We start from the raw sequence: 22,396 nt of genomic DNA, 5'->3' as shown, positions 1-22,396 counted from the left end.
TAGGGAGGAGAATTTTTGTGATAGAGAATTTAGAGAGCTCTTGAGAAGAGTTTTAGGGAGGGGGAGTGGAAGAGAATTGAGAGAGTTTTTGAGAAGAATTTTTAGAGAGGAAAAAGAGAGTTCTTGAGCAAAATCAGAAGAGAAAATTCGAGAGTGAAGAAAAGAGTTTTAGTCGAGCATCATCTTCGACGAGTCCCGACACATATTTCGCCTCTCGCCACCCAACAACGCTATTGCTTGCCATTTTCGACGACAGCCGCGTTCTTCCAGCTCCGAGATCTTGAAGGGAACTATAACGTGTATGTGAGTAAGATTTTGTGTAATAGAAGGTAATCATTTCCATCTCGATCTACAAAAATGTAATCGTTTGGTTTGAACATTTGTTTGTTTATTTTAGACATGCCACGTGTTCCAAATTTTAGCATTATTACATGTTAATTTATTTTTATAAATACTCGTGATCGGCTGCGTTTTCTTTCTTTCTAAATCACCCATGGTGTATATCGTACAAAGTTCAATGTTTTACATCCCCATAAAAAAGAAGAAAAAACCAAAAAAATTGCATCTTTGAATTTCAAGTAAAATCCATCAAAATTGCCAAATCAAATATTTTTCATGAAAATGGTACCGAAAGGGCGTTAGAGAAATCTGACGTAACCAAATCCCCGAATTCAAAATCTCCGGTTCGCGGAAATAAGATAGTTTTCTCCCGCTATTTTATTTAGGTTTCTAATCAACCTACCGAAAATGATTAGTGGCGACTCCAATTCAAAACACGTTGCATGTTAATTATTTGAATCTTAAGTTGCGATTTGGTATGGACTTGGGAGAGTCCGAGTTAGGTTAGTTAATTAATTAACCCGATAATCCATTAGCCCGAAAATTAACTCGTCTATTTTTTTTGGGTCGCGACAGCTTGGCGACTCCGCTGGGGACTCAAAGAGGACTTAGGCCAGATAATTTCATGAAAAAGAAATCACTTGATTTGGTAAACTTTGGTTGAATTCTCATTATTAGGTGTTAAATGTTTTTGCAGATTGGGAGTTATAAGGGGAGGAGTGATCGGCTAACCCTTTGTTTTGCAGGCTTGGTGAATTGGAATTGTGATTTAACTTTTGAATCATGGAAGCGGTGTTTGCCTTTAATTGTTGTGCATGATTTATCGTATTTGCACTACACCGCACACAACCCGTGACCGGACCCGGGTCACACTAATAGTTTTAAGATGGTATTTAGATGGTGCTTTAACCTTGGCGGTAAGGTTTCGCTAAAGGTTATCCCATCCGGATCCCGAAAATTTTTCCAAAAAATGGCTCAAGGGTCGTTCTCATACACGTGAGGCTACGATGCATGAGAATTGCCCTTGTCGACCGAACCAAGCCGAAGTGATTGGACTCGACTAGTCATGACTATTGTACGCGAGGTTGCGACTAGTCATGATGATTGCGCGCGAGGCTGCGACATGTCATTTCGTTCATCATTTCACTTTGCAAAAGCCTTTTGGATAGATAGAATAAGATTTAAATTCACAATTCATGCGCATGTCTTTGTGATTGGCATTTTCTTCGTATGAGAGGTAATTTCTTGTCTCTTGTACCCTGTTATCTCATTTTTATTTTGGGCCGGTCCATGGTTTAGGTTGATTGTTTAGAAGTTTCATTGTCTTATTTTCAATTTCGCACTTTGCTTCCGTAGCTTTTACAATTTCATCGGTTGTCCTCAATTTTGATTTGGCTTATTCCTGTTGTGCGATTTTTACTAAATTCTACGATCGAGCTTTGAGTAAGTGCCAAACACGAAAGTTGTAGACCTATGTTTCAACTAATATCTTGCAAAATTTCAGAATTAAATTCATAATTTAAGATGGCCCTTCGTTTTTTCAACAACATGCGGTTATAACAGTTTTCTGAACGTGATTGTTTTGGAGAGACACATTAAACTGATTTGATCCGTGCATTTCTAGTCTGATTGGCCAACATAAAAGTTGTTCATCACCTTCTCAACTATAAGCTCGTAAAATTTGGACATGTTTTGATCAACGTACGGATTAATACGAATTTTTTCGTAAAAGCGGACAAACTGAAAATTACATGTTTCAATCCTTTGGCCATAATCACTTTGTTCGTTTGAGTCTAGAGGGATGTCATGGGCCGGCTCGCTATTCTTGCTCCCTATACTCATTTTGGGATTGTTACTTGCGTACAGGTAATTTGTCACGGATCCTCTACACATTACTCGATCGATCGCAAAGAGGATGGCCGACATCAACGCTATCGTCGTCTTTGCCCTAGACGAGAAACTTGGCTCCTTGATCGAGCGCTTTGAAGGGATGATGTCCCGAAAGATGGAAGAAATTATGGCCGCCTTCACCGCCAAACTTCAATCATCCGCCGCCATCCCGCCGCTTCCTCGCTCTAGTTCCTCCTACGGACAACTTCGATAAAGCCCCGGGAAGCTACTCCCTATTCGACAATGCCGGTAGAGGATGTGATCATCACGGGCGTGAGCTCGAGCACGCCGCCCGTAGTCCCAATCCCTCAAGCCAGCCCCGTGGCCCCCGGATTGAATAGTGATACGGCCAAGCTATTGGCCCAAATGGAACAGAGGATCCGAGAGGTCGAGGGGACTCACAACATACCCCGGTCGACAGTCCTGTCTTTTCAAAGATCATTGTGCCGAAAAAGTTCAAGATGCCCGACTTCGAAAAGTATGATGGAACTTCCAACCCGGTTCAGCATGTCCGGAGTTGTCACAAATGTCGATTCATGGTGACAAGATTAATGTCTCTCCGAACGAGTTGCATCGATTATCCGAACCATGGCCGTTTTCTATGTGGGACATTGATGTTATCAGCCCTATCAATCCTAAAGCATCCAATGGGCATCGATTCATCTTGGTAGCAATTGACTATTTCTCTAAATGAATCGAAGCCGCATCTTATTTAGCGGTCACAAGCACGAAATATCGTGAAATTTATCCGTCGAGATATCATCGCTCGATATGGTTCACCCGAAGCCATAATCACCGACAATGGCTCAAACTTGAACAACAAGCTAATGGACGAATTGTTCAAAGAATTCAAGATCAAGCATCCGAACTCTTCCCCATATCGTCCTCGGATGAATGGAGCAAGAGAAAGCCGCCAATAAGAACATCAAGAAAATCTTAGCGAAGACGGCTGAAAATTATCGCGATTGGCATGAGAGGTTGCCATTTGCACTTATGGCGTATCGGACCTCGATCCGGACATCTACGGGGCAACCCCGTATTCTCTTGTATATGGAATGGAGGCTGTTCTACCAGCTTGAAGTGGAAATTCCTTCCTTACGTATACTTGTCTCAAGCTATCTTGTAAGCTGAATGGATCCAGCAGAGGGCAAGCCAATTGAATCGATCGATGAAAAGAGAATTAAGGCTATATGTCATGGCCAGTGTTATCAGCAGAGGGTTGCTAATTCATTCAACAAAAAAGTTCGGCCTCGATATTTTCGGATCAATGACCTGGTCTTGCGAAAATTGTTGCCAATAGTCCCACTCCCGGAAGGGAAGTTTGCTCCAAACTATGGTGGTCCATATATAGTAAAGAAGGTGCTCCCTGGTGGTGCTTTGATTCCGGCCGAGATGGATGGTCGTGTATTTACCAACCCAGTGAATTCGACTACGTAAAGAAATATTATACTTGATTTACTCGATGTTTTCATAATCGAGTTATAATATTAATACGGATTCACAAGTTGTTCACATTTGGGCATTCGTTTGTTTCATCGCTACCAATTTTTGCCGAGAGATTGTTTCGAATGGGGGGTCTCTCCGGCGCAATTGAATCAGCCATCAGTAGCGTGAGATTTACATATTCACGTAGTAAAAGGGGTTATCTTGCGAAAAAATATGACGACCAAGATGAAATCGGTAAAAACTTGCATTCGTTTCATCCATCAGAAAGCCTTACAAATAGATCATCGGGGTGGGAACGTAAAGCCAAACCGAGCCCTAATGAGCATCACAAAGGAGCTTAACCGGTCCTCCATACAATTGATGCTCCGCCTACACTGATCGCTTCGAGAATCAAGATCCGCCAGCTTAAAGAGGAGGAGCTCACATTTCTCTTTAAGCTCGGCTACCTTGTCCTCGTGATACTCGACAAGAGATTCCAAGTCATGGATCAGCATTCTCCCGCGGGCTATATCCAGGGTCAGATCGTCCATCCTTTCTTCCAGCCATGTGCATTGGAATTTCAAAACAATATTGAGCGGATCACGCTCAAAGATGGTCCGAGACATGGCCAAACGTTCCACCAAGTTTCCCCTCTCACGAACCAGCAAGGAGACTTGATCATTACCGTAGTCAAGGGCCTTCTTATAATTGTCGGCTACAAGATCGGCCAACATCAAGTTATCCGACCGATCCCGATAGCGTGCCCTCACAAGATAGGCCAAAGTAACATCTTGATAAGCATGATTGTAAGCCTCCAGGAAGTTAGTGAAGAGGGTAGGGAAGATCCTATATTCCTCTTCTAACTTGGTACCTTGAATAGAAACGGTGTCCATATCCGTAAACATGAGACGGATTTCGGTTTCGACCTTCGGATGGTTGGCTATATAAGAGTAGCCCTGGCCTAAGAGATTATAAAGTTTCTCCCATTTGGCCAAAACTTCAGCCGAGAAGATGCGTGCGGGGAGGGAGGCCATTGTTGCTGAAGTTGCTGAAAAAGAGTGGATGCGAAAGAGTGCTTAGAAGGTTGGAGATGAGGATATGGAAGCGATAATCGTCTCGGCGTTAAATCCTAATTTAAAGGGCAGAAAAAGTCATAGCAATAATTATTGTGGGGGCTGAGTTAATTATCCGGGTAAAACTACAGACGTTTCGTCCGTGAATCACGGATCTACCATCTCGAGGCTCACGAAATTCGAAAAGTTGCGAAATGACTTAAAGGTTCCGCCATATTAAAAGAGGGACAAGCATACTGCAGAAAAGATTTGAGGGTCCCACCATGTTAGAAGGAAATGAAGAAGACAGAGCGGGAAACACGAAATCTTGGGAGAAGCACCGGCTTAGTGGTTTTCATCCACGTTAAAAGGGAGGCTCTGGAACATGCATGTTTACTCAGAAGAATTTGGAGAGAGTAAGCATACAACGGGAGAGTAGAGTGAACAAAAGGCGTAAGAAGTATTTCAATCCAACATGTTTGGAGGCTACCAGCACTTACCGGAGGCAACCAACTTAGACATCCCCGAGAATGAACTGCTGAATTTCGAGGCCGGATCCAGCCAGGAAGCCGTAAAACCCAACTCCCTTGGCGGTGAAGTTCAAGATCTCGATAACAAGAACAACAATAGCAGCAGCAGCAAGACCGTAGTCAACCCCGAAAAGAAAACATCAAATCAAAGAGCTCGAAGCTGCCTTTAAGGAGTGCCCTTACGTGAACGGGAAACGAAAAAATGAGTTGAGCCGGAAGCTAGGAATGGAGCCCTTGAAGGTCAGGTTTTGGTTTCAAAACAAGCGGGCCCGAGTGAAGGTTCGAAGTGAAAGTCATGAACTTGCGTCTCTAAAGGAAGAAAATGAAGAGCTTCGAGCGAGAGATCAAGAGGTATAGGGATGCTCTTAACATCGCTATTTGCCATGTCTCAAGCAACCCCATCACCTTTGGTGGCATGTTCCTTGATGAGCCACATCCGAGCATTGAAAATGCTCATTTATCGATTCATCCTCTCGAGCAAGTTCTCGCACAATCGGATTTCGTTGGGGATACATCCCAGAATGTCGGCCTTGCGGAGGCGTAACCGATGCCCTTCGAGGGAAGTGACATGCATCACTACAATTGGAGTTTCCCGATGTCACGATCGGCCAATTCAACACCGATGAAACTCCGAATCAGTAGCCTACATGAAGCTTGAGTTTTTATTATGGGCTTTCAAAATATCACTCTTTTGAGCATTACTAGCTAGCCCTTATGAATTCTCAAGAGAAGTAGAGACATGCGTGAATGAATGTACTTGTTTGTTACAAAGTCCCCATGTGAGACATTCTTCCTTTTACGCCTAGAGTTAATCAAGGGGCAAAGAACAAGACTATCCGCAAATATCATCATGCTTAAATGCGTGAATTCTTTGTCAGATTTGACTGAACGCCGAAAGGAAAAGCATTAAAAGCCTTCACATAGATAGATGCAAAAAGATTTGAGAAAAAATAGCTGCCTCGTTATTAGAGAAAGCAAAAAGATTCGAGGAAATAACTGCCTCGGGAGGAAGTGAAAAGATCTGAGGAAGGAAATAACCGCCTCGTTCGTAGGGGGAACCGAAAAGATCCGAGGAAGGAAATAACCGCCTCGTTCATAGAGAAAGCGAAAAGATTTGAGGGCTCCTACATATCAGAAAAGGAAAAAGATGACAGATTGAGTGAGAGGCAAGAGTTATTACGAAATGGATCCAAGGCACTAAGACCGGAAAGGAGAGAAAAAGTTGTCCTCTTTCGTAGAAAAAGCAAGAACCTATATGCGAGACTAACGGATCAGAAAAAGTTTATAAATGACCACCAGAACTCGTCACGAAAGACCACCATCACTTTTGTGATTTTCGGGCAGATTATTTTGCAAGTCCGAGAACATCTAAAGCTCGGTCTGCGGTCGAAACAGCCATTTTTGATCTACATATGGAAGGTTTTAAAAGAAAAACACGTTCATTCCAGAGGAAGTATGGGAACCTTCCTATCCCGAAGATCTGCGAGTCATGGTCATTGATGGCAACCCCGTTTCCCTCTCAATCCTCGTTGCTATCTTTGAGAAGTTGCATGTACGGGGTTTTTGCTAATGCGAAAGCAACGGATGCCTTACAAGTACCGAGGCAAGATAAATATGATTTTGACATCGTCGTCACAGCCGTCGTAGGGATCGACATGGACGGTTTCGATCTCTTAAAGATCATTGATTCCGAGTTGGACATACAGGTCATCGTAGTATCAACAAGTAATGATCATCAGTTCATAACGAGGGCCATATCGCATGGTGCTCGAGACGTCCCCGCGAAGCCGGTTTGCGTTCAAGTGCTCCAAAACATTTGGCAGCATGCTGTAAGGAAGCAATTACTTGTACAAAAAAACCACGACCAAGGCGACGACGACGATTTTGTCCAAAAGAAAAGGCCCCTTTGGTCCGCCAAGCTTCATTCTATATTCATTGAGGCGGTTCGACGGCTAGGAATCAATTCAAGACGACCACCGGCTGTACACAAAATGATGAATATAGACGGACTCACCATGCAAAGTGTAACAAATCACCTTCAAAGGGTTAGAGATAAGGCGAGGAAGCACGATGCAGCTTGGGACCAAGGCGACCGGACCGAGTTGGTTGGAAGATCAATTCCGGGAAAACCTACCGAGCAAAAGGTACCCGGCCACTTCCCAATCAAGAATACAGGTCATACCAACCTTCCGCTGATGGTTCTAGTAGCAGCGACCGGTTGATCATCCCTACAAGTTCCCGAGCAACGACGGAGGCTCAAGCTTAAGGAGTCGACCGCTCACAAGAATCGTCACCGGTGTTAGCAAGTAACAATGCCCAATTCGAGTATCAATTGCTCGAAAAATCAAAAGATTACTTTGATGATGAGCTTGCTACCTTGATGAGCCTGTTTGGAAATGAAGGACCTCCAGAGCCGTGATCCGAAGCAAGTTATTATGGGTCTTCAAACAACGATTGTTGGTGTTTAGTCCAAGACAGAATCGGTTGATCGTTGAAGTGGCCAGAAGAGAGGTGGAACCAATCTCGCATGAATACTCCTTTAATTTCATGTATAGTTCCCCTACGTGGGATATTTTTTTACTCTCTAACTGTCTAGAATTTGCCTAGAGTTAAAGGACGAATTTTCTCCTCTCTTGTCAAAATGCGTAAGTTCCTTACTAAGCTAGGCCTGTAGCAAATCAATTTGTGGACGACGCCCCTGAACGCCCGTAAAGAGAGATTCCGAATAGCCTTACTTGGGAGAATACGAGTAAAAGGCCGGACGGGCTCAAAGATGGGTAACTCCGTATCGTCCCCAATTGGCTCTCGTTCATTTCAAACTCTAAATTATGCTTATTTTATTCTCGACGAGGGGATTGCCAACCTGTTTTGAGAACAATATAGCAAAAAGCGAACCAACCGTGGACGCCAACATCATCACAAATTTTAGTGGTTGGGGGAATGACAATGGTCCGAGGCGTTCCGGGTTCGATCCCGGGATTTGGCATCAATGTACAAAGATTAATAAAAACCTTTTTGCTTCGCAGTTCAATGACCGATTGAAGCTCAGCCCGGATGGTTACAAAACCGGAGAGATAACATCCCGGCCATACAATCCGATCCAGATGAGTTGATCTTTTCAATTCAAAGTTCACAAGAAATTCGTACAAGGGTAAAGCGGTATCGTTTCAACTCGTTTAGGACATGAGAACGTACATTGATGCTTTCCCTTTTGATTTTTACGAGGGTCACCGTTTTCCGGATAGGGAAGTATCCATTCTCCCCGAAAAATTAATGAAATAAGAAATTCCCGAAGCCTTTGACAATCTCATGTCTCGAACCGAGATAATGAAGTTTTTGCAACTCATTTGCATGAGCAGGGGCAACTCGCGATCCACGCCCCTAAGAAGTTTCTTATGTGCTTGCGAATTCTGTCCACCAAGATAAAAAGTTGTTGCATTTTATATGCTCAAAAACACTCATACATTGCAAAGTTTGCGCATGACCTGTTCCTCATGTTTAATTTACCAACTCGAATAAGGAATATGAACTACATAAGATACATCGAATGTATGGAATGGGGCAGGCGAGGATGATGAAAGGCAATCTTTTCCCAAACACGTCCAATTTTTTCAGGCGAGATGAACAGTGGCAAAATTCCGCATTCCCCGAGGTAAAGAGTTTTCTCGCGAAAGGTACGATAGCCGAAATGACAGAGGCATTCAGTTCTCTATCCCAAACACTACAGGTGATCCATTGATTACCCCTTTTGAGCGGTGGTTTCGTTTCTTTACCCCTGTCAAGAACCACCCCACATCGGGGTCCAGACGATTTAATTCTAGCAGCAACACGAGGTAAATGGTTAGAAATTTTCTTGCTCGGACTAACATTAATCTTCGGGTGTTTCTTTGCATTTATACTCGAATTTTAATTCAAGTGCCTTAGGATGATGAAGAGCATTCACTTCTCTATCCTATACACTTCATTCTTTGCATAGCCCACTTGAGCCTGCAAATTCATTTCTTAAACCCCCGTTGGTGATCATTTGCTCATTCCAAAGGCGAAGATAGCATTTTCCCAAGGATTAGAATTGGAGATGGTCGAGTCAACAGAGAATTCCCCGAATGATCATTATGCTTGTTGTAATTCCCGGTTCAAAGTCATGGGATTGTAAAAAAAAAAAGGAGAGGCAAACTCGGCTTTAAAGGAGAAGGGCCCGCTCTAAAAAACAAAAAAACAAAAAAACAAAAAAAAGCAAAATAAAGAGATGTCGAAGGGCTCTCAAAGAAAAAGGAAAAGAAATCTTTTCTCGAAAAAAAAGAAAAAAAAAAAAAAATGAGAGTCGGGAGTAAGAAAAGCAAAGGCCGATCTCATATGAAAATTTCAAGCATAGGAAAAGCAAAGTGCCTACCAAAAGTAAGGCCAATGCACATTCATTTGTAAAGTACTTCTGAATTTTGAATGTACATTTTTGCATGTTAAGTTGTAAATTCCATGTACATGTTTGCATTGTGTCTCTTGCAAATCCTTGACAGACACTTGTTATGAAGAAGACTCCCCAAGAAATCGGTTTGTAAAGTGCAATTTTCAGTAGAAAACTACCATCCCTCATTCAATGATGGTATTCTTTCCCAAGACATTTCCGAAGACCAAGATCGGTGACTAGTCGGCGATGATCACCAACGTCAAGCCCCTTCTCATTTAATTTCTGAGCCAAAACGAGCCTTTTCGTTCCTCGCTCCCCAATCCTAGCCTACGTTATAACCCTCCAAAGTCTCTTCCGATTAGGGCACTTGAGTTAACGTAGAGTTAAATGATTTTAAGCATCACTCGAAGAAGTTCGAGCAAGATTATTTCTCTCTCATTTTTGCAGGATTCTTGACTTGTAAATCCGGAGCAAATGATGAAGAAATTCATTTCAAAGAAACCTTGACTCAACCGGAGTCCCCTTTGTAAACCTTTGACCTAGCTCTCATTACGGTCCTAATCAAGACCTCCGGATCGACTCGGTCGTATCAATTGCGAGATTACTTGGATCCTTATCGAATGCGATGATGGAAAGATTGAGTGATTTCTCTTGAATCCTCGCAGACAGGATAAATAGCTTTTCTCGAGAGTGAGAGAAAGCCCTTTCGGACCGAAGTCCCCCATTCAGCTCACATTCGAGGTATTCGTAATGTGAGAACCTCCCTAGACAAAATTGGTAATGCAAACTTGACAGAATGGTTATGCATGAACCATAGTATGAGTGATTGCATTATACTCATTGTTGAATATGTTTGTGTGTGTTACCTCGACATTCTATGATAGGTAATACATTCCCGATGTTCGAGTTCCCTCCCAAGGTCTCGAAATTCTTCCAAGGATTATTGAATGAGCAAGTTTTGCTGGCAAATGCCTACCAGGTACGATACAAACAATCCGCTTCGTTCCTTGATTAATCGTTTGGAGAACCCGGGTAAGTTTTCCGAACCCCTTTTCAAATTAACAACTCTTCTCATGATAGTTGTTATGATTCAATTCAGGCAATATGCCCCTTTTGTACTTATCGATTTCATTCGATGGTGCTCCTATCAAATATTGTTCAATTCCCGGCAATATGCCTCTTCCGTCAAGTCGTGTAGACATATGCACCGGCGATCTTGACATCTTATCAAATTATAACGACGTAGCTCTTATGGTTTCAATCTCGGGACGTGAAGACATATGCACCGGCGATCTTGACATCTTATCAAATCATAACGACGTAGCTCTTATGGTTTCAATCTCAGGACGTGAAGACATATGCACCGGCGATCTTGACATCTCTTCAAATCATAACGACGTAGCTCTTATGATTTCGGTTTCGAATCACGAAGACGTATGCACCGGTGATCTTGACCTTTAGTCGGCTCATAATGACATAGCTCTTATGATTTTCGGCTCCTTTATCAAATCATGAAGACATAAGCACCCATGATTTTGATCCAAACCAAATTATAACGACGTAGCTCTTATGATTTTGGTTCCCCTTTATCCAATCGTGAAGACATATGCACCGGCGATTTCGACATTTAATCAACTCACAACGACGTAGCTCTTGTGATCTCAAACGACACACATATCTTGCGCTGTCTTGCATTATGGAGAAGTCTCCGATAACGGATAGGCCAAATACCTTAAAATCCTTGCATCCGCAAAAAGAAGCTTGGAAATTAAGAGAACCATTAGCTTACGAGAAATTTGGTAAAACAGGTATTCTTGTATGCGATCCATGTGCGGGTTTCTCTAACATGAAAAAGGGAAATTATGACACATGTTATTTACAGTCTTGCATATCATGCACCACTTCATAAAAATGGGATTAAAACTCCCGCCAAAAAGTTCATCCATAATTTGCACCGTCAAAATTTAGGATTCAATTTTGTCTTTGAGCGGAATCTCTACGAGCCTCCACTCAAAGAGGGGCAACTGTTGACGCCTAAATTTTGACTAATCTATTTTTTGCATAAAAATTATAAAAAATCATCTCACATATTTATTTTTAGCGTACATTGCATTGGCATATAATTGGGCAAAGCGAACACTTAATTTAGCATGCGTCTAGACTAGGCACGGGATGGAAAAATACACCGATAAGATTTGAAACTTCAAGGACAGTATTGCAAATACTTAAAATTTCAGGGACTGCATTGCAAATACTTAAAATTTCAGGGATCGCATTGCAAATACTTGGAACTTCAGGGACTGTATTGCAAATACCAAAAGAAGATGAAGAAGGGAAGATGAAGAAGGGAAGATGATGAAGGGAAGGTGATGAAGGGAAGATGAAAATGGAAGGTGAAGAAATGAAGATGAAGAAGGGAAGATGAAAATGGAAGGTGAAGAAATGAAGATGAAGAAGAGAAGATGAAAATGGAAGGTGAAGAAATGAAGATGAAGAATGAAGGGTGGAGAAATTTGGCTATAAAAGAGGGAGAGTTCTTGAGAATTAGGGAGGAGAATTTTTGTGATAGAGAATTTAGAGAGCTCTTGAGAAGAGTTTTAGGGAGGGGAGTGGAAGAGAATTGAGAGAGTTTTTGAGAAGAATTTTTAGAGAGGAAAAAGAGAGTTCTTGAGCAAAATCAGAAGAGAAAATTCGAGAGTGAAGAAAAGAGTTTTAGTCGAGCATCATCTTCGACGAGTCCCGACACATATTTCGCCTCTCGCCACCCAACAACGCTATTGCTTGCCATTTTCGACGACACCGCGCTTCTTCCACTCCGAGATCTTGAAGGGAACTATAACGTGTATGTGAGTAAGATTTTGTGTAATAGAAGGTAATCATTTCCATCTCGATCTACAAAAATGTAATCGTTTGGTTTGAACATTTGTTTGTTTATTTTAGACATGCCACGTGTTCCAAATTTTAGCATTATTACATGTTAATTTATTTTTATAAATACTCGTGACTGGCTGCGTTTTCTTTCTTTCTAAATCACCCATGGTGTATATCGTACAAAGTTCAATGTTTTACATCCCCATAAAAAAGAAGAAAAAACCAAAAAAATTGCATCTTTGAATTTCAAGTAAAATCCATCAAAATTGCCAAATCAAATATTTTTCATGAAAATGGTACCGAAAGGGCGTTAGAGAAATCTGACGTAACCAAATCCCCGAATTCAAAATCTCCGGTTCGCGGAAATAAGATAGTTTTCTCCCGCTATTTTATTTAGGTTTCTAATCAACCTACCGAAAATGATTAGTGGCGACTCCAATTCAAAACACGTTGCATGTTAATTATTTGAATCTTAAGTTGCGATTTGGTATGGACTTGGGAGAGTCCGAGTTAGGTTAGTTAATTAATTAACCTGATAATCCATTAGCCCGAAAATTAACTCGTCTATTTTTTTAGGTCGCGACAGAACCATACCCTAAATTGCTTTCCAGATTTGATTCGGCCCAAACTTGACAAGATTGCGGATGACGGACCCGCGAGTAAGGCTTGCGGATCAGCGGCTTGCGGCTGATGACGACTCGCACTAGTGATGGGACTACTCGATCACTTCGCAGATGGGACTCGCATCGTGGCGCAGCTTAACGGAGTCACAGTAGTATCCCGCATGAGGGACGAGCAAAGATACGGATTGCAGGTGACCCGTCATTGTTCGGTTGCCAAACGAAAATTTTGGTTGTGCAAAAGCTGAGTCACCAATTGGGTCTTCGTCTGATCATCATTAGGTGCTTGGATGCGGAGTCCCAGATGGTCGGTCTTTGATGGCTTCTGATGGAGTCTCGGCAAAACTGTAGAGGTAAAGGAAAAAGCAGCTTGCCTGTCGCGGTGCAAGGACGACAATTTGTCAGAGAGTTACCTGAAGGGCACCAAGGATTTTAATGGTGTATGGTGCAGGTGTCGTCTCGATGATAAGAGACATAACACTGCCCATTGAAGACTTCTTTGGCTTCTTCTGCAAATTGGTTAATCTTGCACGAGTCTCTCTCTCTCTTTTTTTTTTTTTTAATGAAGCTCTCCCTTTTCACAGTACGAAGCTCACTTTTTTGAACCAACCCTCCACTAGATGAAGCTCTATGGTACTCTGGAGCTCCCTTACTTTTCTGCACCATAACACTATGAAAGCTCCCCCTCTTTTCAACGAAGCTCCCTCTTTTATAGACCCAGGAGAAATCTCCCACGATTTTTATGCAACCGTGAAATCCCTTGATCGTAGGGATTCAACAATTTTTGTTCAGATCATTTTTGATATCCCACGGTCTTGGATTTCTTCCTTAAAAATCGCAAGGAGTCATACCAAATAATAACTAAAAAAATCTTAGTATTATTGGCTAGTTGATTCCCATAATCTGTTTAAGTTCAAAAACCCACGTACACAATTTTGACCATATAAATGATCAAAGGACTTGGCCGTACATCCAATGTATGGGTTTTAATTTACCAAATTAAACCCAGAACCTCTATCACTTAAACCTGTCCACCGCCAGTCCAAATTAAAATGCAAATGATATGCATGAACGACAAACTTAAATACGAATGATGAGCTAATTTTTGTAGGAACTAAAAATAATTCCTAATTTTTATGCTAATTAATGATTGAAAATTTTAGTCAAAATTTAGGTATCAACAACTGCCCCTCTTTAAGTGTAAGCTCATAGAGGTTTCATTCAAAGACAAAATTGAACCTAAATTTTGACAATGTAAATGATGAATGATTTTTTTTTTTTTTTGCGGGGTTTTAATCCCAATTTTCAAATGCAATGATGCATGATATGCAAAATGCAAGCAATAAGGAACGTATCTTGAGGCTTCTTACTTCATGCGGAGTGGTCAAAGAGCCTTATATACGGATTGCATACAAAAAGCACCCAAGTGAGGGGAAGCTTTATAATGCTTGAACTCCCTTGATCTTCGAACTTCTATTCTACTGGAAGTAGGTTCTCAAGGTACTGAATTGCCTGTCTGCTACCCGTAATTTCCTACAGATGCGAAACAGCGCATGATATGATTTAAAAATCATTTGAAGAAATGAGAAACGTGCTGCCTGTACCACCGGGCAATCACGAAAAAGGACCATGCCACCTATTCCACTGGGTGAACATGAGGTTGGTTGTGCTGCCTATTCCACTGGGCAGACACAAAGAAATATGTCACCTATTCCACTGGGTGAACATATAAGAGGGATCATGTCGCCTATTCCACTGGGCGAGCATGAGATGGATTGTGCTACCTGTTCCACTGGGTAGACACAAAAAGTATGTCACCTACTCCACCGGGTGAACATACGGGAGAAATCATACCGCCTAATCCACTGGGCGAACACGAAATGGATTATGCTACCTATTCCATTGGGTAGACACAAAAAAAAAATATGTCACCTATTCCACTGGGTGAACATATGAGAGAGATCATGTCGCCTATTCCACTAGGCGAACATGAAATTGATTGTGCTACCTGTTCCACCGGGTAGACACAAAAAAGTGAAATAATGAAGAATAATTTAGGAGACTTACTTGAATTCTTCTTTTGCTATAAAAAATGACAGAGCTAATTGCCTTGCACTTGTTTTTACCCGAGACAGGGTTAAAACAACACACGCGCACGGACAAAGAGAATAGAATTCATGAATCTGCCTGCATTACCAAGCTTCACCGGGGAATTTATCAATGAGAAAAACAGTTTCATCCTTTTGACAATTTGATCACATTAAGTGAGGGACCTTCAATCAGAAAGGACTTTCCACTCGCTCTCAATGAAAGGCTTTTGACCCGACCCTTGATGCGGGTATAAAAATCACTCGGACTCTCTTCATCGTGCTTGACGAGGGTCCGGATATTCTCGAAATCGGTATGACTTGACCAATCCGAGAGGTCTTTTGAAGGACCGACATGCGGGTTTGGTCAAAGTTTTAACAATGGGGACTCATGGGAGTCACGACTTTGAAAGAATTGATATCACACATTGCTTCGGGTTTACAAGTCGGGAACCCCGCAAAATGAGATAGAAAAATCTTGCTCGCACTTCTTCGAGCCACATTTATAAGCATTTAAAACTCTACGTTAACATAAGTGCCATAATCTGAAGAGACTTCGGTAAGGGTTGTAACGTAGGTTCAGGTAAGCTTGAAATGAATGGCCTACTTTTATCAAGAGGGCTATTATTTGAGGAAACTGGGAATTGGTGATCATTTATCGGGCTTCCATCACAGACTCTTGCTTTGGCAATTTGCAAACTCCTTTTGGGATCCTTTCAAATGATTTCCTTCCGAGAAGCAATTTTGCACATCAAAATTTTTCGAGATCTCTCTCTCCTTGATTGATTTTTTCAAGAGGGATTTTCTCTCTTTTCCTTCCCTTTTTTTTTTTTTTTTTGAGAGAGATATCTCTTTTTCTTTTTCTTTTTTTTGAGAGAGATATCTATTTTTCTTTTTTTTTCAAGAGAATTCAGTTTCTCTTCTCTTGTTGTTTTTTTTTTTTTTGAGAGAGATCTTCTTTGAGAGAGAACTTTGCTTGATGGAGTCCTTTTGCATCCTTTCTTCGACTTCTTCTAAGCTTCTTCCACTTGCCCCAAATCATTTTGAGCTTGCTTTGAGCTACTTTCATTTGTTCACCATGGGAATGATCACCAATCAGGTTGAAATGAATCCATCGCTCAAATCGGGTATGCAAAGGGTATAGTGTGTAGGGAGATAGAAAGAAATGCTCTTCGTCATATCTAAGGCACTCAAGCTAATACAGAATTTGTATGCAGTAAATACGCTTGAAGATTGATGCAAGTGAAAGCAAGAAAAATTCCAACCATTTTTGAATTTCTGACATATTGCCCCAATGTGGGGTTGTTCCCGACAGGGATAAGAAATGAATCTCCGCTCAAAAGGGTTAAGCAAAGGATAACCCGTAGTGTTTAGATAACGTAAATGAATGCCTCTCATCACTTTGGTCGTCATACTTTTCTCGAGATAACCCTTGACCTTGTAAGCACGGAAATTTTCACTCAACTCGCACCGGGGATTAATAATCCGGACGTGTATGGAAATGGCTTGCCTTTCGTCATCCCGATGTCTCTCACTTAATATGATCGTTTCATTAGGACAGAAAAAGACTGCCCGATCAAAAGGCTTCCTTAATAAACCATGCATGGAATTTTGCAATATATGAGCATCTTTTAAGTATGCAAAATGTAGCAATTTGAATCGACTTGTCATGTTTCATTAAAAACTTGTGCATTTTCTTAATTTGAACAAAATATGCAAATATATTCAAATTTGTGAGAAAATCCTCTTGGATTGGGAGATCATGGATTGCCCCCGAACTTCTAAAAGAATCAAACAAGTCGGTGAGTTTGTTCCTTGAGTCGAGAAGTGGCTTGTTCCCGAATCCGCCCAAAGATAAAGAGAAACATGCACGAAACAAGTCAAGTGAAGACTTTGAGATGCCCTGGCTTGTTTAACAGCAGTGACCATCATGGTTAGTCATATGCCCCTGTAAGAAAAAAGTAAAGTGTCACTTTCAGAGCCAAGTAGGTAGAGGAGAAATATACTCCCTTTTTAAGACCGGGTTTCACTGTCAATTTGCCCCTTTTTTGTTGGGACAGGCTCAGTCAGGTACCCATAATATGGAATTGCCCCCCAGTTATGCCCCACATTGAAAGTTTGACTTCCGGCTTTTAGCGGAGACTTCACTTTTGCTCCCGATCCTGCGAGAAGAAATCAAAATGTCATTTTCAGAATTTGTCGAACTCTGTAGAGATACTCCCTTTGAGGTCGGGTGGCCTTGGTTTTGCCCCACCTTCCGTCAACTAATATAGCACGATTGAAAGATTGGTTGAGGACAAATCATGGATTGCCACAATCGGCCAATAGATCGGGACTAGCCCGGGATTTCTAGCTTGCTTTAATGCTCGACATTCATCTCGCGGGTCGTCACGGGATGATCATGCTTGTGCATAGTTAGAGTTAAAATATTCCCTTTTTGCCCCCGAACATACAGTAGATGGATCAAGAAAACAAACAAGGTTAGACCGCATGCCAGAAAATTTTTTTCAAAAAACACATTTTTTTTTCGAACACCTTGGGACGAAAATTCTTGAGAAGCCCAACCCTCGGCGCTTACCATAGATGACAAAATTTTCAATCGTTGGTTATTGTCATCGGGTTGGTTTGGGATACTTCACCAAGATTTCAAAACTTAATGAAAAAGTTCTGTAATTATATTGATATCAAATCAATGAATTACATCTTATTGAAATGCAAATCCTAAAGTGCAACATGAAAAAAAGAAAGGGAAATCTTAAAAAGCAAGAAAGGTTTCCACGTAGGGGAAATGAAAAGACTAAAAAAATGATTGCTATTGTGGGCCGGCGCCGTCTCCATCGATGACTCTTCAAATGTCGATCGAATGATCCGGTAGTGGGTTGCTCTGCACATTGGGTTTACCGGCCGGTTGAAATGCAAATGCCCCGGTTTCAAGTAAATCCTGGATGCGATGCTTGAGTACAAGACAATCATCGACCGAATAACCCATTTCGCCGGAATGATAATCACACTTTTTCGTGAGATCATACTTAGGATACTTCGGGGGATTGGGACGTTGCGGCTCAGAGGACAACGGACCCTTCTTTCGTAACACAGCCCGGACTTGGGAAAGTGACCCGGGGAGTTGAGTAAACTAGCAAGGTTTGCGCTGCTGGCGTGGGTTCTCCGGGCTTTGCTGCCCATAAGAGGTTGGCTGCTGGGTGGTGAATTGCAACTTCGAGGCTTGAGCTGGTGCCTTACGTGCATAAGTCATGTTGACTTCGGGGACGGACTCCTTCTCCTTCTTACCGAAAAATCTCTTGCTAGATGCACCCGACTCACCGTACCACCCCTTCTTGAGCCCAGATTCAATTTCTTCTCCCATGGAAATGAGCTCACTAAACGTTCGGACCACCGTAATCGGCATGCGTGAACGGACTGCGTGCGGAAGAGTCGATACAAATATCTTCATCAAATCTCGCTCCGAAGGTTTAGGCATAATCTGTCCCACCATGTTCCTCCAACGAGTAGCATACTCCTTTAGAGTTTCGCCTTTCTTCCGCTCGGCTCTCTCCGGATCTTCCCGTGTAATGGTGACATCAAGATTGAACTTAAAATGCTTGACGAAAAGGTTCACCACCTCTTCCCATGAGTCCTTCCGGTTAATTTGATGGTTAGTGTACCACCTCATCGCAGCATCCTTCAAACTTGCTTGGAAAGTTTGGATCATTAGAGGTTCATTAGACATATATCTACTCATGTGCCCCCGGTACATCTCGATGTGTTGAATTGGGTTTGAGGTGCCATCATACTTATCAAAGGTCGGCATCTTGAATTTTTTGGGCACTTGAACCCGGGCAAAAATGGACAGATCAACAAGCGGAACACTTTGAGTTCCCTCTACTTCTCGCAACCTCCGGTCGAGCTTTGCCAGCAACTTGACATTCTCATCATTTAAGTGTGGATGATGAACATGGGCTGCCGGAGATATACTAGTATCACTCAAAATGACATCATCCAAAGTGAAAAGTTGGGTCAAGATCCACCGCATGAGCCTTGTCGGCACGACGACCTTGGCGAGCCGGAGGTGGAATCTCCGACCGAGAGCCAACATTGACTTGCTGCTGCTTGGCCATGAAATCATTCATCATCTTGGACATGGTAGCCGCAACATGTTCATTCATTGCATTCATGTGTTCCTTCAGCTTTTCATCGATCATGGCTGCAATCTCGGCCTGATTGGCCATCCTTCTCTTTTTCACCGACCGAGTGTTATAAGAATGTGGAGGATCCGTAGTAAATTACCCTAAAAAAAATTGATTGAAATGAATATAACAAGTAAAAATAGCGAGTCGATCCATGACATCCTCTAGACCCCAAAACGAAATAAAGGACTAAATCAGAAAATTTCCAACTTCGTCGATCCTCACAAGAAAATTCATATCAATTCGAAAAGTGGTTGAAAGAAAAAGTCACATTTACAAACTTAAAGTCGAATTGATGATGAAATAAATCAATAACATTCACGTAAGACCGGAAGGTCGATCCGAACAAGAACCTTTAATACAAGAAAAGCCCATAAAATCATGAAATATAATTACAACTGGATGAAACTAACTAAGAACAAAACAATGACTCCTAAACATGGCAATCAAATCATTTTTCTCTTCTTTGTGAGGACACGATCTATAGACGAACGGGCCTCCAATTCTTTTCCGAAGTCGTGCATTTTCCTTAGCCAAGGTCTCCATTTGCTTCTTAGCCTTTTGCGCGTTCTTCTCATAGGCCTCGATCTCGGCTTCATGAGTGGGTTTCACGGGCATCAATGGGAACTTCGGGAGCATATGGGCCAAGATGAAATGATGCTGGATATACTGGGCTCTAGCATGATAAAGCCTTTCCTTTCCCTCGGGCTCCGCTTCGGGTAGCAATAGTTGGTGAGTCTCGGACTCAAGCCAAACTTGATCGATATGTCCGAGCTCGGTTGCATATTTTTTGGCTGCAACGAATTGGACTTGAAAAGCATCAGGCCCCGGTGGTGGTGGAATGTCCCGCAAAATCCCATATTGTCATACCACGCGAAGAGGATGATATCTCATCACACCCGTAACACCCAACAAGGGTATGGGCTTCCGCTCACCGTGATACAAAAGGGCCTCGGAGACTCGGAACCATATAGCTTGCCATAAGAAAACCTTAGGACTCGGATCTTTAAGTAAATCAATCCATTGAGAATAAGACATTCCTTTAAAATTTCTTTGCAGTTCTTGAAATTTTGCAATTGGATTTTCATTTTCACTTATTCGAGGTATAATCATCTTAGAACCAAACTCAGCATAATGAGAGAAAAACCACATTTGCAAAAGTTTAGGTGAAGCATGGAATGTCTTATCTTCCTTTTTTATGAAACGAGTCAAGGATATGAAAGTTTCAGCTAGGATAGCGTTAATGAAATTCATTCCACTACAAATTTGCCTAACTATCCAAGCCATAGATGGATTGATGAAATTCTTTTGAAGTGGAAAAATCACAAGCCCAAAGAAAGCTAGAATGAAAATCCTACCTCGCAAGTATGAATTGCTTTCATAAAAACGCTCCATGAGAAATGAGAAAGGACACATTTGACATTTTTCTTTCAAAATTTTTCTCATTTTATTCTCGCTAACTTTCAAAAATTCAGCTAAAAAGAGAACTGGATCAATTCCCACACAAGGACGAATTAAATCACTGTCTAAAGGTTTTCCAATAGCAATGCTATATTCTTCCAAAGTCGGAGTGAGCTCGTGCTTACCTAGAATAAAGGTAGCAGTATCCGGGCACCAAAAATATGCAAGTGCCTGCGTAACCCCAGCCTGTAATCCGATGTCCAAAAGTGGCAACATGTTACCCATACGGCTAAGGACATAATTCCGTGCATCAGCGTTCAAATGACCCCACATCTGCTTCAACTCGGCCTTCGGAACGTACACGAAACGGAGATCCGAATGCCCCATTGTCTATAGATCACGTGCCACAAACCTAAGTATCATGGACCGACCAAAAAAAAAATAACATAAGACAAGATAAAGTTCAGGAGCATACATTACCGTAGGATAGGAAGATAAACAATCACCTGGACATGCACATGATTCGTAAGTTAACCTTATTCTATCTATCCTAGAGGCTGACAAATTGAAGCAAAAGACTTGCGGCAAGGCGACAATCTCGCGCACATAATCAAGATTAATCGTAATCCTACGATGTAACCAGGATTAGCCGCGTCATTTCACAGCGGCTTCTCGAGTTAAAAATCATAACTCTTGCTTCGGTAATCCTACCGGGCATGAGTTCTAATTTTTTAAACTCATTTTTGGAAAAAGATTCGGGATTGAATTTGGACTAACTTTCGACCATGATCCCACGGTGAACGCTAGAACCAATCTCAATACCATCCTAAAACTAGTGGCCCAAGTCCAGCCACGGGTTATTGTGTGGTGTAGTGCTAAAGCAATTAATCATGCACAACAAATAATATGCAAACACCGCTTCAAAAATTGCAAGAAATAATCACAAAAATTCCAAACTCCAATCCTGCAAAACAAAGGGGTTAGCCACACACTCCACCCCTTATATCCCCCATCCGCAAAACCATTTAACACTTGAGTTAAGACTTACCCGGAATCCAATTGCCAGACAAAAATGCAGTTTTTCCCATGAAATTATTGGCCTAAGTCCACTAAGGTTCCTTTTAATTCTTTCGAAAATTAAAGTGACTAATCAATCAATTTTTTTTCGAAAAAAAATCAAGGTAAAATCCCGAATGGAGTCGCCAAGTTGTCGCGACCTAAAAACCAAGTTTCTAGGCTAATGAATTATTAGGTTAATTATTCAACTAACCTAACTCGGACTCTCCCAAGTCCATACCAAATCGCAACTTAACATGCAAAGATATTTGAATTGGAGTCGCCACTAATCATTTTTGGTAGGTCGATTAGAAACCTAAGTAAATTAGCGGGAGAACTAAATTACTTCTGCGAACCAGAGATTCTAAGTCCGGGGACTTGATTACGCTAGATTACTCTAACGCCCTTTCGGTACCATTTTATTTCATGAAAAATTTTTGTCGGGCAACATTAATTGATTTTAACCTAAGTTACTAATAAAGGTTATCATGCGATTGCACAATCAATTAATTGAACATCCAGAAGTCAAGGTAATT

General features: G+C 41.7%; 1 long non-coding RNA gene across 1 annotated transcript; it reads right to left on the bottom strand.

The window, feature by feature from the left end:
• Positions 1 to 2,365: 2,365 nt before the first annotated feature.
• On the bottom strand, positions 2,366 to 21,703 carry LOC125314753. Its single transcript, XR_007198184.1, has 3 exons — positions 21,305 to 21,703; positions 8,540 to 8,549; positions 2,366 to 2,377 (listed from the first exon to the last, which is right to left on the bottom strand). It is a non-coding gene; the product is annotated as an uncharacterized LOC125314753 (long non-coding RNA).
• Positions 21,704 to 22,396: the final 693 nt, after the last annotated feature.

This window comes from Rhodamnia argentea, chromosome 4, assembly GCF_020921035.1.
Source record: "Rhodamnia argentea isolate NSW1041297 chromosome 4, ASM2092103v1, whole genome shotgun sequence".
In the NCBI taxonomy this organism is placed as follows: domain Eukaryota; kingdom Viridiplantae; phylum Streptophyta; class Magnoliopsida; order Myrtales; family Myrtaceae; genus Rhodamnia; species Rhodamnia argentea.
The sequence above is the reverse complement of the archived record's forward strand: the minus strand, read 5'-3'. Positions and strand labels throughout refer to the sequence as shown.